General features: G+C 34.7%; 1 long non-coding RNA gene across 5 annotated transcripts in view; it reads right to left on the reverse strand.

Moving 5' to 3' along the window:
* LOC133253735 (uncharacterized) overlaps positions 1-16071 on the reverse strand; it is a 460793-nt gene that overhangs the window by 61188 nt on the left and 383534 nt on the right. For 2 of the 5 annotated variants that reach the window (XR_009738437.1, XR_009738447.1), the window contains exon 7: positions 4949-5009. This is a non-coding gene — a long non-coding RNA (uncharacterized LOC133253735). Of the gene's footprint in view, positions 1-860; positions 7302-16071 lie in introns of all 5 variants that reach the window. The other 3 variants (XR_009738405.1, XR_009738416.1, XR_009738423.1) reach the window with 3 other exon arrangements.

Below are 16071 nucleotides of genomic sequence, written 5' to 3' on the forward strand. Positions count from 1 at the left end.
ACCTCATTCCACAAAGCATTAAGGTCAGCCAGCCACTATGAACCTAAACTTAATGTCCCCAAACACCAAAAGAGATAAGAGTTAAGTAAGATATGATTTGCTGATATTTGTTTCCTGAATTTTCACACTTCCTTTGTTACCAAACGTGAAAAGGTTAGAATGGAGTAAAACTTGACCACTTAAAATTCAGAAGAAATTATGTGAATCTGCATAGTTGTCCCACAGCTGAATGCTAAGTTTCTAAATGTACAGTGTTTTTCCATGGTTTCTGAGTTATAATTTAACTATTTCTAGATATGGATCCTCAAAATTAGTTTCTTCAAAAAATAATCTTGTCAATTTGTATATTTCTTTGCCATTTTTTCCATAGAAATAAAGGATCTGGAAGAAAATTTTACTATTAATCACTAGTGAAAGCATAATTCTCTCAAGTAGCAGTCTCTTTATTTTCTTTACTGAAGCTAATTACATCCTCTGCCCTGTAGACTTGGTATGATTTCTGCAAGACCAACACAATGGATCATAGCTATCTCGTTATCATTTTTTCAGTTATTCTTTCATACTGTTCACTTTAAATATTCTGTGCGTCTGTCATAGTACTTTGAAAGATTATCCTTAAACTGCGTATCATAGTTGACTTCTGCTGTCTACTTAACTATTGCACTGCACAGAAACAGGCATTTATTGGAAATAGTATTGCATTTGGCCCTCAATGTGTACATGACTTTTCTCCAAATCTGTAGACAGAGTATTGGGGTTATACACACATATACACACACAAGGTCACAAAGAGTCAGACACAACTTAGTGTCTGAACAACAACAACAAAGAGGAACTACATTCTCAAGAGTTAAACTTACAGAGATGTAATTGTTTACAACTCAGTTGTCTGTTTCTTCCAACCTCTCTTTCTCACTCTCTGGTCTGTGTATCCTGACCCTTGTTCATTATCTCTTGATTAGTCCTCGAAGAGACTTTTCTTTCTTAGAGACTACTAGTTTTTGAGTTCTGCAGACCAGCCAAATAATTATGCTTGAAATCACTAGTCTTCAACCTTCTAAGTCTCACGTGTTCTTACCCTTGGGGATTAGAAAGTTCCTTCTTCACCTCCATTGTTTGTAAATTCTAGATTCTGAGACAGGGACATGCCTGAGTGTTCTATAGAAAGCTCATCCTAGGATCCTATGGTTCTTAACAGATAATTGTATCTAAAACATTTTTTTTATGTATTCAATGTTTCAATCTGGGAGTTTAAATAAGTTATATAATATCTAGTTATTTAATCCTGTGGGTGAAAAATGATCTATATAAATTATAGCATTCACTGTCAGTAAAGTAGGCACACAGCTAATGGACTCCAAAAGAGACCAATTTGCTTTGTACAGAGAGAATATTGTAGGTGCCTTTCCTTCAAACAAAAATTTAATCCTCAAATTATACTTCACATACTTGTTATTAATTTCTTAATATATTTCTGGTTTAGTTGTTCCTTTTTACTCAACAGTTAAAGTTGTAAAAAAATAAAAGGTAAATGGTAAGGAAAGTATACAGAATACAAAAAGCTGATTTATAAGACTTATGCTAAAAGGAAAATTATTCATCTGGAAATCAAGGAATTTAAAAAGTCAAAAGAAATGTACGTAAGCAAAATTTAGGATTATAAACTACAATGAACTTATTAATAAAAATGAACGTGGCCCACTGTTTTTATTCTAGGGAAAAAGCTGTCATAAATTAAATTATATGTCTATGATGAGTAGACATACTCAAACACAGAACATAAACAAGTCAAGTATATTACTAATGCACAGCACTCTCGGAATTAAATTTAGGTATGCTTTAAGACAAATAATAATTAAGAAAACCCCTCAGATTTATGGCTGCTGTTGTAATTCATTCAAATATTCAATAGAAATTCATCACAGAGAGAGATCTTCTACTCCACTCATTCATTCATCCAATAAATAAATAGATCTTATTATGTGTAAGGCATTGCAGGGGATACAATGAAAAATACGGCATGGACTTTGCCCTCAAGGGGCTTACAGTCTAGTATGGAAAAAGTAAACACCCACATAGATAGCTGTAACATAAGAGAGAAAGTGATGTGTCATAAGAAAGACTCAGACAATGTGCTGTGAAGGTCATTGACACTAGCAGACTTTTTTTTAATACGACAGTGTTCAAGTAGCCAATAAAAACAGAAAGACCAATAACAAGTTTGCAAAATTAAATGTCAAATTTTGTGAATCTATGGATGATGAAAGCTGCAATATTTATGCAGTTTAAGTCACTACTCCCCAGTTCTTAAATATGTTTGATTATAGAGTAACAAGCGATCAGAAATACCATCTTGCCAGTTTATAAGCAGATGCAAATACAATAATCTCATGCTTACAGATAAAAGATAATTTTAATTATCTAAAATACTCATGACACATAACCTTCTTGCACAGAAATTGGCTCAATCAGAATAAAATGATGAAGAATTCCTCGATGGCTCAAGTGTGCTCCAAGGAAAGCTAGAAGGTTGTACAGTTAACTCCCAGGGTGTAACTCTAAACCATACAACCTACTACCTCAACCCGGATGCACACAGCTTCCAGTGTTGCTTCAAACTCCTTATCATATCTTCAGTCAGCTCCTCCAAATATGGCAGCCATACACCTAAGGACTTGGCAAGGATGTAGATGTAACTACATAATTATGTATATAATCCTAACATTTTACTGATAAACTGAATTTGTGTCTACTAGGACTATCCTAACCTCTTCAGTTTCCAGCAAAGTTCATATAAAATGCCTTCTGACATCTCTCATGGCATAATTCCACTAGCAATTAATAATATTAAAAGTCAATAGCAATTCAGCTTCATTTTTAAGGAGAAATAGGTTCAACAGTGACACATCCAGTTCACAGCCTTTAATTTTCTAATTGAAGTTAATGAAGTGCATTAACGACTGGAATGTGAACAGAAGTTTCTGAACAGAATCTATGCAGATATTGGTTCAAACCTTGCTATAAAAAATTCAAGTTTTTAAAATAATTTATTACACTTGGATTTAAACTTCAATGGCTGTGCTGAGTCTTCTCAAGTGGTCAACAACTGAAGCCTGCCTCAAAAGACAGGTGAGGATTTATATATATAAGTATAAACAGTAAACAACTGGAGTTTAACAGGAGTTTGATTGAAATATTATTTAACATCAATGTATATTGCATTTTGTCAGATTACCACACTGACACAGACCCATAGAAGCGAGCTTGTGCGGTCCACTTCACCACAAGATCGGATCTACGGGTTTATGCCAATGGGCAACGTCTCACGTGGGCTCCCTAATAATGCAGAATTTGTTGTAAATATCTGATGAAATTCAGAGACCAAAATAATAATATCAATACTTTAGCATAAATATTTAAATGCCAAAATGTTCTAAGGATGCATATTTCCAGTTAAAGGCCTTCATAAATACTCTACACTAAATACAAGTTATATACATGAGAATTTTGAAAACAGTATAGTGAAAGTCACAGATTACTTTTGTTTTAAGAACGAATATTTTGGAATTAGACTATCCTAATTAATGATGAATTTTAAAAGAAAATAAAAAAGAATCCATATATGCATGCATGAATTATGTAATTGTGAGGCATGAATATAGTATTACGAGCCTATAATTAAGACCAAATTAACTATTAAGCTAATTGTGTTAGAGCTAGACAGCTTGTTTTAACTCATAAAACCTCAGTTAGTGGTTTCAAGGAACTGGTAATATTGTAACTTTCTCATAAAACAAGTAAGATTTTGTTGATTACACAAAGAGCACAGGAAGTTATTTAAATTCTTAAATATACATGTCTATAGTTAAATGAACAATATTTGGGTAAATTAATATCAGAAAACAAACATTAATGATACATTAATAGCATCATTACTACTACTGTGTGCCAACATTTATACTCCAGATCAACTGCATGAAAGGGGATATCTTGTCCCTTAAACACAATATATTGAAATTTATTTTTCAAAAAATATGTACTTAAAACATCTGATATGGCTACATACAACTCTCATCTGGTCAACAGGTTGGGCAAAAATAAATTGTTATTAAAAAAATTTTAAATCACAGAACAATAAGCAAACACACAAAGAGTAAACATAAAGCCACACACGTACACAATTTTTAAAATTCCCAACTCAACGGCAACAAAATTATAAGTTGTACATTATTAATCGTTTCACTTAATCCACATTATTTAGCATGTTCAATTATATCTTCATTGTGAAAACTAATAGTACTGCATAAAAATTAATTAGTGTTTTTGCATGTTTTGAAATAAAATGTTTGTTACAGATTATAGATAATGTGGTCTACATAATTTTTATTAGTTTTTGTTTTCTAATTATTCCCATGCTTATTAAAAACTATAGTAAAAAAATCAACACTCAGACATTCAGATGTAGCAAAAAATATTTCAACATATATTCATAAATTTAGACATGAAATCAAAGCAACATTTGTTTGGGGTTTTATCTTAACCATAAGAATGTATATTTTGGTTTCATTCTCTTAGTAGATCACAAAAAAAGAGCAGAACTTCATTCCCTTTCCCCAGATTTCACTTCCTTTTATATGGTGTGACAGACAAATGACAAAATATATTGTCTTTTTCCTAAATTACTTTCTATTCAACAGTATTTCACCTATATTATAGGAATGGATATTTAGATCTATATTCAAAGGGACCCAAACTGTACATTGATCCCAGACAGAGACAAAAATTTTCCAAAAAGGTAGGTAATATTATAAACTCTCAAACCATCAATGACAATTCCAACAGCTAAATCCATAAAGAGTATGAAACATAGTCTTATAATTAAATAGTCAAAATTATTTTTTCTTTAAAAATATTAAATATTAATTGCTCTTTTGATTTTTAGTTTTACCTGAGATGATTTTCTCCTATGATCACTTTCTTCACTTCTCATATCCACTTTAAGTTTTTCCCTAAAACAACCACAAAAGGAGAAATGTCAGACAACTGCTGTCTAGGAGAAGCATCTGGGTGTATGGTGGGAATGAAGGTAGTCGATCGAGAAGAAAACACAATACCAAAATGGGCAAAACCTTTTAAAGTTTTTTTTTTTTTTTTAAAGGCTTGGAAGACTCATGGAGCCCCACCCAAGGCTACTCATATGACATATAATGTGGTTTCATAGTTTGCATTTATGCATTCATTTTGGTTGGTGTTGTTTTCACAGTAACAGTTTTGAAAGTGAAAGGAGGCATGGCTGTTAAAGAAGCGACTAGGTTTTGCACAATGAACTAGTGAAAGCTGAAAAGAGATTTGGATTTGGCATGGAGCTTAATAAGATAATTAAGAGTGTAGAGACTAATGGCTCCTAAAAATAACATTTAAAATAATGTTTTTCAACTAAAGGATCTTGAAACATGAAAACAGGTTTATAAATGTTAATTAAGCCTGTGAAAGTTGATGTTTCATTAGCTGAGGCAGCATAAAGGAACAAGAGCTATTTTTTAAATAATTAGTGAACAATAACCAATAAACTTAATAAAACATTTTATTTGAATGTTATCAGTATATAGGGTATTTGTAATTTCCCACAATTCTTTGTATAATGACAAAACAGAAGGTAGAATTCATCACCTCTGTAGTATTTTTCATTGTTTACCCTATATATTTCTATTATAATAAAATACGATTTTAAAAGCACAACAGTTTGCTTGAAGTTTATTCTTTTCACGGAAAATATTATAGCATCAATTCTTCACGTGCAAATTATAGTCTTTATAAACGCTCTATATTTCAAAAGCATTCTTTTTTTTAACAATTTAAAAACATGTTTAGAAACAGTTTTAATAAAACTTAAAATAGGTGCAATACATCGGCTAATCCTTTCCCACTGAATTAGGCAAAACTAGGTTTTTGTTACAAAATGCTTAAATTGCTCAGCAATTTACTAATACAAACACACAAAATAATTAGAATGCAATGCATTATATGCTGAGCCAATACATTGCTTTAAACGTAAAACAAGTTTGTGTGTACTTTTTCCGCTAAAGTACCTAATTGATATTTCTAACAGCTCTAAGACAAATGCTTCTTTTAAATATATTTTAAAGGTCAGTATTATTGTGGAACAAGCTCTTTTTCTACTTAGCAACTGAGAACATGATCTTTTCATCCTTATTTTTGTCACATGAAATCTTGGTAAGTAAATTAAATATAACTTCCCTCAAACTAAATTTCACTTATTAGAGAATTTTAACACACATTCTAATACAACCCTGTTTTAAGAGTTCAAAAAGTTTCTTCTTTCATATTTCAAATTATGAGTCACATCACATGAAAGATTTAGTTTCTTTACCAACTAGGGCTAAATGTTCACTTTTCTTGACAGCAAAAAGTAATACTGTACACAAAAAGCACAGATAACATATAAATGCTTTTCCAAAACTTCTATGTATAACAAAAATTAAAACAGGTACCGTCTTTTTCATAGAGATTTCTCTAGTTTTGCTAAAGTTTCTATTCTACTCAGGATTAGAGCAAGAGAGCAAAAGGAAAAAGTTAATAAGAATAAAGTGGGAGATGAGTTATAAAAGAGTAAACTGAAAGTGCAAGGATCCCCTTTTATATAACAGTAGACTTAAAAAGAAACAACAAAAAAAAGTTATACCTGATACGAAAGGTGCGATTTCACCAAGTGCAATAAATTGCTTATTATGCCATATTTTTGCAATAATACAAATACAGAAGGCTCATTTGCTTATGCTGCCTTACAAAGCTGCTTTACAAAGCGCGATGTCTCTGTAGTTAAATACAAGCCAATGTTTGCCTTTTTTTTAGTTTGTTTTGGTTTGGATTTTTGTTTGTTTGTTTTTGTTTTTGAGCAGGAGCATCTCTCTCTCTCTCTCTTTTTTTTTTCAGCACTGTTGTATGGAGTAGGACAAACTCAGATTTTTTCTTCATGCCTCCTGCTATTTCTTGGGAAAAAAAGAGGACCAGGGTGCTTGTCTTCTTTTTCTTCCTTCTCGGTATTGCAAGCACAAAGCACTGCGCAGAAGCTGCACCAATCCTTGCCGTCCCTGGCAGCAGAATGGTAGAAGGTGGGAGAGACCAGGAATCCTTCCAGGCTCTGCTGACTTTAGAAATGAGGATTGCACACGTTTGTCTCCTGAACCAAAAGGGTGAGAAGGCAGGGTGCCAGTTTGCTACACTGCTGCAATGATCTCACGCTCACTGCTGCTGCCGTCCTGTTTGCCCAGTTCAAATGCCTGTTCAGTACAAACCAAAAAAAAAAAAAACTACTTGGATTCTTCAGCAAGCAAAAAGGGTATTAACATTAAAAAAAAAAAAAAAAAAAAAGAATCAGCAGTAAGAAAAGGCAAAAAACAAAAAGCACATACAATTTTAGGATTCACTTGTTATGCCTCAATATTCTGTTTATATGTTCTTTCTTTCCCCCCCCCACCCCCATTTAGAGATAAGCAGCAGAATTTATCAGGCGTGAAAGGGACAGCCTCCTGGTGGCCTGCCAAAAACCCAGAATAAAGGCGAAGTTGTGCTTCAAAGCTCAGTCGCTTGCTGAGTCTGGCTAAAGTCAAGTATTAAGATCCACCATTTTCTGAGCCATGCTAAAAAAGAAGAAAAAAGTCAGGACGGTTCCTGCTTTCCAAGTCTCCGTTGGCACCATCACAAAATCTCAGTCGTAAGGTCACATGATCCTCTGCCAAATGTAGAGTGCATTCCCATCAACCATTCTGCTGATACTGCGAAGGCAGCTATTGTCTCGTTTAGACCCAAAGTTCAGCCCACTCTTCATTGAATTAGCTGAAAAACGCATCACCTTTGGGGGCTGGGAGTCATGGAAACGTCTACCTGGCAAGCTGCCCACTTTTTCTGCCCATCAACCAGAGATGGAATTGTGCTGCCTAATGCAATGATGACTTGGAATGTGAAGAGTCGTCCAAAGTGAATCTGATTCTTGCAACGCCTGCTCCAGTTTGCACGGAAAACTCTGGCTTCTTGTAGTTAGGAGGGAGGGGGGGAATCTTTCCTACTAAATGTAGCAAATAAAGGTCTGAACATGCCTACTCTGCAACTTTATTTCACAACACACCCAAGTGGTTCTCAAATGAAAAGACTGAAGTCTCTGCAAGTTTTTCGAGTTAAAGGCATCCCTTCCTCAGGCTCCTTTTTCCTTAAGAGTGCATGCAACAAGCCCAGGACATTCGTTTCAGTCCCTCACGTGAAGACTTACAATCTCTGAGTTTCGTCTTGCTTTTTATTACTTTCTGATTTTATCTGGCACCAGTTTTATACTACATGGTCACAAAATCCACTAGCAACAGTGGGAATGCATTATTGCCGCAGTCTCCATCAAAGTGGTCCCCTGAGGGAGCCAGTTGTCTCTTCGACCACACAGACCACTGCAACTGGGTCCTGTGATAATCCTTCACAGCACCTAGCACAGCTGCTGTGCAAGTTTGCCGAGTCTGACTCATGTAAGGAGTGCTCTTTCTGTTCCTTCACCAGCTACAGTTTTCCTGTATGGTATGAAAGATGCCTTTGAAAGATGCAGGAAATATATCAACAGCTCTTAGGCAATAAAATGAAATGGTTCCCTTTCCCCGGTGAATTTCCAATCTAGCGGGCGACGAAAGTTCCCGTGGACAAACATTTCCATACTTTCTAACAAAAGTACAGTGAATTAAATCTTTCTCCATTTCCTTAAGCAGAATCTAAAGCCAAACAAAGCAAGTCTTATTAGTATTTAAACCAAACATACTCAGTAGTACTGAAAAGAATCATGTTCTACCCGCATTTAAAAGTGTTTCAATTTTTCAATTAATGAGAGGATCTTTAGAACTCTGTTACCAACATTTTCAAATTATATTCAGTGCCTTACAAAACTACAGACCAATGTTATGCCTCCTCCATGTAGGCACCCCTACCCCGATGCACACACACACTTCACAATACCTGAAAAATATTTTAAAAAATTATCAAACCATGACTTGCCTAATAAAAGAAAATCATCAAAAAAAAAAAAAAAAAAAGCACAAGTGATCTAGGAAATACCCTGAAAAAGGTATGCATTTTTTTGAGTCATGGTCTTTGGGTCACCTTCTTAAGGAATCGTAGCAATGAATATGTACACACACATGCATGGGAACCATTCTGGTGTCCTCCTCATTTGTAATTCAGAACACAAACAATTGTAAACCATAAAACAAAAGCTTACACATGCTGAATTTAAAAATGCTTTTTTTCTAGATTGCAAAATTCTGGACAAATTTTGCTAATGTCCTAAGTACATGCTTTAGAGTGCCGGATGGAGAATTGAGCATGGCAGACACATGTGCCCCATGCTTCAGCATAGTAAGAAGAAAGTAGACAAGCCCTCATAGAAAGAAAACAGTTAAATTTTGAGTTCTCATTCATTTATTCAATAGATATTATTAAGTAGTATTATATGGCCAGGCCTTGTGGTAGACATAGGGGAGCAGCAGTGAATCAAATGGGCATGCCCCCAAGTAGGAGTCTTTCAGTAAGAACTTTCAAGTGAGAAAAGCTCACATCTGAACAGAAGTGTTGTAGATCCTAAAGGAGCATTATTGCTAGTCAAGAAACAAAGTGATAGGAATAGGAAAGTGGAATGAAATGGATATAAAAAATAGCTTATAGATAGAGATACTTTGTCATCTGCTATTTAAAATTTACTCCTTTTAATGCAAAATACAATTAGAACTTTTTTACAATTCTGCCTGATTCCTTAGAGAACCTCATTTGAAAAGTATATATTGACACCTCAACTGAAAAAACAAAAACAGAAGATGTGGCAAATATTCACTTCCAGGCAGATGGAGTAGTTTATCCTAAATTCTGCTGCTAGGTACAATGAAAAAACCTGGAAATTGTCTATAAAACAAAGGTAAAAAGACTCTGAAAGATGGAGAAAAGATAGTCCAGTTAGGGACCCTAGGACCCAAGGGACAACTGATGGCGAGTTCCCTGCATTTTAATTTTGCTTCATATCCAAAACTCAAGGCTGAGGAAGCCTGCAACCCAGAGACACCAACTGGTGCAATCCCGAAATTTCCCAACAAAAACTTGTTCTCTACAGTCAAAATCAGAAAAGCAGTAGGCTGAAAAGACAGAAAGCACAGGGACAATACCACTTTGCTCTCATCAAACGCCACACACCCACCCCATGCCTGCAAAGGCAGAGTTGGGGGGCAGGGGCTAGTGCCAAACTTGTGAGGCTAGAACAAAGTACCCCAAACAACTCCTCCCTGCTAACCCCAGGGCAGTGTAGGAATGTCTGAATAGGAAATTTGGATTTTCATCCTTGTCAGGGAATAATGAGGACTCTTCCTCCCAAATACAGTCTCAATGGAGACTCATAAAGAGGCTGAACACCCACCCAAACCCAAAAGTAATGATTCAAGCTTCTTCTTCCTGCTAAGGGGATGTCAGACAAAGGATACCTAGTGGAGAGTCAGGACATTAGAAACTTCCCAGCAGTCACAAGGCCACCCCACCACCCCTCAACCTGTAAGCCGGAAAAGGCACAAAGGGAACAATTAAAAAAACCTCTCCAAATTTCCCCGGCCAGGAGGGTATCATTGGAGGCCTGCTGGGGAAGAGGAATACTTAACCCCTCCCTGAAGCAAAAAGTTAGGTGTCATTGGTGGCCACAGGGTGCCTGTACTTCTACCTAAACCTGAAAGTGTACCCCCTTTTTCCTGTTGGATTAGTGTCAGGGGGAAGCTAGCTTAAATAGAAGCTTTAAATAAGATCCAGAGACTCATAACATGACATCCAAATGTCCAGGCTTCAGCTGGAAAGATCTTGCACACAGAGAAGCAGGATGATCTCAAGCTGAATATAATAAGACAATCAATGCACATGAACACCAGGATAACAGAGATACCACAATTACCATGCAAAGATTCTAAAGTAGCCATCATAAAAATGCCTCAGTGAGCAATTATGAACATGGTTGAAATAAACTTAAAAAAAGTCTTAGCAAATAAATGGAAGATATAAAAGTAATCAGATGGAAATTTTTGAACTAGAAAATACAATGTGTGTGTATTAAGTCGCCATGGTTGTGTATGACTTTTTGCGACCCCATGGACTATAGCTTCCTCTGTCCATGGGATTCTCCAGGCAAGAATCCTGGAGTGGGTTGCTGTGTCCTCTTCCAGGGGATCTTTCTAACCCAGGGATAGAACCCACATCTCATGTCTCCTGCATTGGCAAGTGGTTGGTGCACTAGCACCAGCTGGGAAGCCCGGGACATACAATAGCTGGCGTAAAGAACAAATGGAGAGGGCAGAGGAAAGAATCAGTAACCTGGAAGCGAGAACAAAAGAAATCACCTAATCTGAACTACACAGAGAAAATACACTTAAAAAGAAATTAGGTAATAGAGCCTTATGCAACTATGGAACTATAAGAAAAGAAAAAATATTTATGCCACTGAAATCCCAGAAAGAAAGGATATAGAGGGCAATGTACAAAACATGCTCAAAGAATTAACGACTGGAAACTCCCCAAATTTAGCAGAAGTCACACAGATTCAAGAAGATTATCAAACCACAAGCAGGAAATACCCAAAGAAATCCACACCAAAGCACATCTTAGTCAAACCTCTAAAAACTAAAGACAAAGAAAAAAATGTTGAAAACAGCAAGAGAAAAACATGACCTTACGTATAAAGGAAAAAAAAAAAATTCTGACAAGTGAGTTACTCATCAGAAACCATGGTGGCCAAGATGAAGGGAACAATATTTTTAATGGCTGAAAGAAAAGAACTGTTAACCCAGAATCCTGTATCTATGGAAAATATCCTCTAGGAATTAAGGGCAAATCAAACCAGTATCTGACAAAGGGGCACTAAGATAATTTTCAACAGTAAATCTACCCTAAAAGAATGGTTAAGGAAGTTGTCTAAACAGAAAGGAAATGATAAAAGAAGAAACTTGGCAAAACTTTAGAAAGGAAGAAAGAATCCAGCAACAAAAATATGAGTAAAAATAATAGACTTTCCTTCTTTGGAGTTCTCTAAGTTATGGTTGATGGTGAAAATAAAAATTTATCACTGTCTGATGTGATTCTAAATGCAGGTGGAAAAAATATTCAAAATAATTATATTATAAATGGATAAGGATAAAGGTACCAAAAAGCAAGTAAAATTTACATACTTCATCTGAATAGGCAAATGAAGACACTAGTGGACTCTGATAAGTTATGTATATATAATTTAATATATAAAACAACCACAAAAAATGCACAAGCAGATATACAGAAAAACACTAGGTAAGTAAAAATTCTAAAAAATTTTCAAGTAACCCACAGGAAGGTAGGAGAAATAAAACAGAAAATATAGAAAACAAAGGACGAAACATCAAGCTTTAAGTATAACATATCTATAAATAAATTAAATCTAAATTGTCTGAATATACCAATTAAAGTGCAGAGATCTACACAATGGAGTGGGAAAAAAAAATCACAGCTTAGTTATATGCTATCCACAAGAAACTCATACCTAATAACATATACAGCTTGAAAGTAAAATGATGGACACAATATATATCTCATGCAAACGTTAATCAAAGAAAATAATATTAATATCAAAAACAAAAAAACTTCAATAAAATTACCAGAGACAACAACATAAAATGCTTTAAAAAAAGACATAGCAACTCTGAGTGTGTATATTTCAAACAAAAGAGATGCAAATTGTTTAGCATGAAAACTGGCAAAATAGAAGAGAAAAACAGACAAACCCATGATTGATGTTGTAGACTTCAACACACCTCTTTCAACAATTGTTAGAACAACTAGATGGAAAATTAGCACAGATACAGAATTCATCATCATCAAACAACAGAGTCTAATTGACATTTTTAGAGCATATCATCATACAGTAGAATAATACACATTATTTTCAAGTCCCCCAAAACATATACCAAGACAGACCATATCCTGGCCCATAAAGTAAATGTGAACAAATTAAGAATAAGTGAAATCATATCTTGTATGTTTTCTGACTGCAATAGAATCAAACTAGAAACTAATAGGAAAAAGAGAAGATAACTTGGCAAACCTCCAGGAAGACTAACAAAAAAGAGAGAAGACACAAATTATAAGTTTCTGTAATGAAATAGGATATATCACTACAGAACCTTGTAGATATCTAAAAACAATAATGAAAAACTACAAACACAGAACCTAGACAAATTAGATAAAATGCACCAATTCTCCAAAATCATAAATTACAACTCACTCAATATAAACTAGATCATTTGAATAGGCCTAGATGACACCACCCTTATGGGAGAAAGTGAAGAGGAACTAAAAAGCCTCTTGATGAAAGTGAAAGAGGTGAGTGAAAAAGTTGGCTTAAAGCTCAACATTCAGAAAATGAAGATCATGGCATCTGGTCCCATTACTTCATGGGAAATAGATGGGGAAACAGTGTCAGACTTTATTTTTGTGGGCTCCAAAATCACTGCAGATGGTGACTGCAGCCATGAAATTAAAAGATGCTTACTCCTTGGAAGGAAAGTTATGACCAACCTAGACAGCATATTAAAAAGCAGAGATATTACTTTGCCAAAAAAGGTCCTTCTAGTCAAGGCTATGGTTTTTCCAGTGGTCATGTATGGATGTGAGAGTTGGACTGTGAAGAAAGCTGAGCGCTGAAGAATTGATGCTTTTGAACTGTGGTGTTGGAGAAGACTCTTGAGAGTCCCTTGGACTGCAAGGAGATCCAACCAGTCCATGCTAAAGGAGACCAGTCCCGGGTGTTCATTGGAAGGACTGATGCTGAGACTGAAACTCCAATATTTTGGCCACCTCATGTGAAGAGCTAACTCACTGGATAAGACTCTGATGCTGGGAGGGATTGGGGACAGGAGGAGAAGGGGATGACAGAGGATGAGATGGCTGGATGGCATCACCGACTCGATGGACATGAGTTTGAAAGAACTCCGGGAGTTGGTGATGGACAGGGAGGCCTGACGTGCTGCAATTCATGGGGTTGCAAAGAGAGGGACACAACTGAGCGACTGAACTGAACTGAACTGAACTGAACAGCTATATTTAAAAATCACCTTAATAATTAAAAACTCCCTCAAAAAGAAATCTATGGTCTTAGACAGTTATATTGAATAATTCTAACATATTTAAAGCAGATTTAATGCAAATTCTACACATTTTTTTGAGAAAATAAAAAAGGAAACAATTTCCAATTTATTTTTTTGAAACTAATATCTTGATAACAACACCAGACAAAGACAGTAGGAAAAAAGTATAGACCAATCCCTTCAGAAAATAGACTTCAAAATTTTTAATAAAAGATTAACAAATAGAATTCAGCAACATATAAAAGGACTTATATACTACAACAGTAGAGGGTTATTCCAGGGATTCAAGGCTAGTTCAATATTCTAAAATGAATATAATGTATCATATTAACAGGCTAAAAAAACCACATGAATATATGAATGGGTGTTGAATAAGCATTTGAAAAGATCAGCCGCCATTCATGATTGAAAATGCTCTTACAACTAGGAATAAAGGGAATTTCCTCAATTTCATGAAGATCTTCTACCAAAAAACCCTATGGTCAACATTATACTTAAAGGAAAAGACTAAATGCTGTTCATTAAAATCAGCAATAAGGTAAGAATGTTCACTCTCACTATTCTTATTTAACTTAATATGCAAGTTCTATTCTAGCTAGGGTAACAAAGTAATAAAAAAAAGAAAATGAAAGATAAAAATACAAATACAATGCTAATAAAAATCACTCAAAATGACATACTTAGGTATAGATCTAAATATAAATGTAAAAAACTTGAATACTGAATATTATACAAATCCTGAGGAGAGAAACTGAAGAGACTGGAAGAAACATATGTTCACAGACTCCAAGTCTCAACATAGTTGAGATGTCAATTCTTCCCAAATTGATATATAGGTTTAATGTAATCCTCTATCAAAATCCCAGCAAGCGTTTTTTTTTAGAAACAGATAAAATTATTCCAAACTTCATATGGACTTGCAAAGGAACTAGAATACTTAAAACAATGTTGGAAAAATATATTGCGAAGATTATCCAATTTCAAAACTCACTCTATAATAGTATATTTCTTAATATTAAGTATAAGATTATATATATAATAATATGTTTATAATAAATACAGTATTAGATTCCTATTTGATGACAATCAAGACTGTGTGGCATTGGTGAAGGAACAGACACATCAATCAATGAAACAGAACAGGGAATATAAAAATAGACCCACACATATGTGCCTAATTGATTTTTGAAAGAGACACAAAAACAAACTCAATGGAGAAAAAATAATCTTTTCAACAAATGATACTGGAGTAATTAAACATCTACCAACCAAGAAAAAAGAGTAATATATATCCTGCTGCCGCTGCTGCTAAGTCGCTTCATTCGTGTCTGACTCTGTGCGACCCCAGAGGCGGCAGCCCACCAGGCTCCCCTATCCCCAGGATTCTCCAGGCAAGAACACTGGAGTGGGTTGCCCTTTCCTTCTCCAATGCATGAAAGTGAAAAGTGAAAGTCAAGTCGTTCAGTCGACTCTTTGCGACCCCATGGACTGCAGCCTACCAGGCTCCTCTGTCCATGGGATTTTCCAGGCAAGATATTAACTCAAAATTTTAAAAATTAACTTCTGTATTTAAAATTTTATTTCATTTTTTATTTTTTATTATTCATATTATTTTAATTTTAATTAATTAAAATTACTTAAAATACTTAAAAACTAACTTAAACATAAATATAACATTACAATCGTCTCAAAAATAACATAGGACAAATTCTATGGGATCTGAGGCTAGGCAAAATGTTCCTAAAATTGACACCAAAATCACAAACCATAAAGAAAAATGGTAAATTAGTCTTCATCAAAGTTAAAATCTTTTGCTCCATAAAAATTTCCATTGAGAGGATGAAAAGACAAGCTACAGATTTAAAGGAAATATTTTCAAACCTCA

This window comes from Bos javanicus, chromosome 1 (assembly GCF_032452875.1).
Source record: "Bos javanicus breed banteng chromosome 1, ARS-OSU_banteng_1.0, whole genome shotgun sequence".
Classification (NCBI taxonomy): domain Eukaryota; kingdom Metazoa; phylum Chordata; class Mammalia; order Artiodactyla; family Bovidae; genus Bos; species Bos javanicus.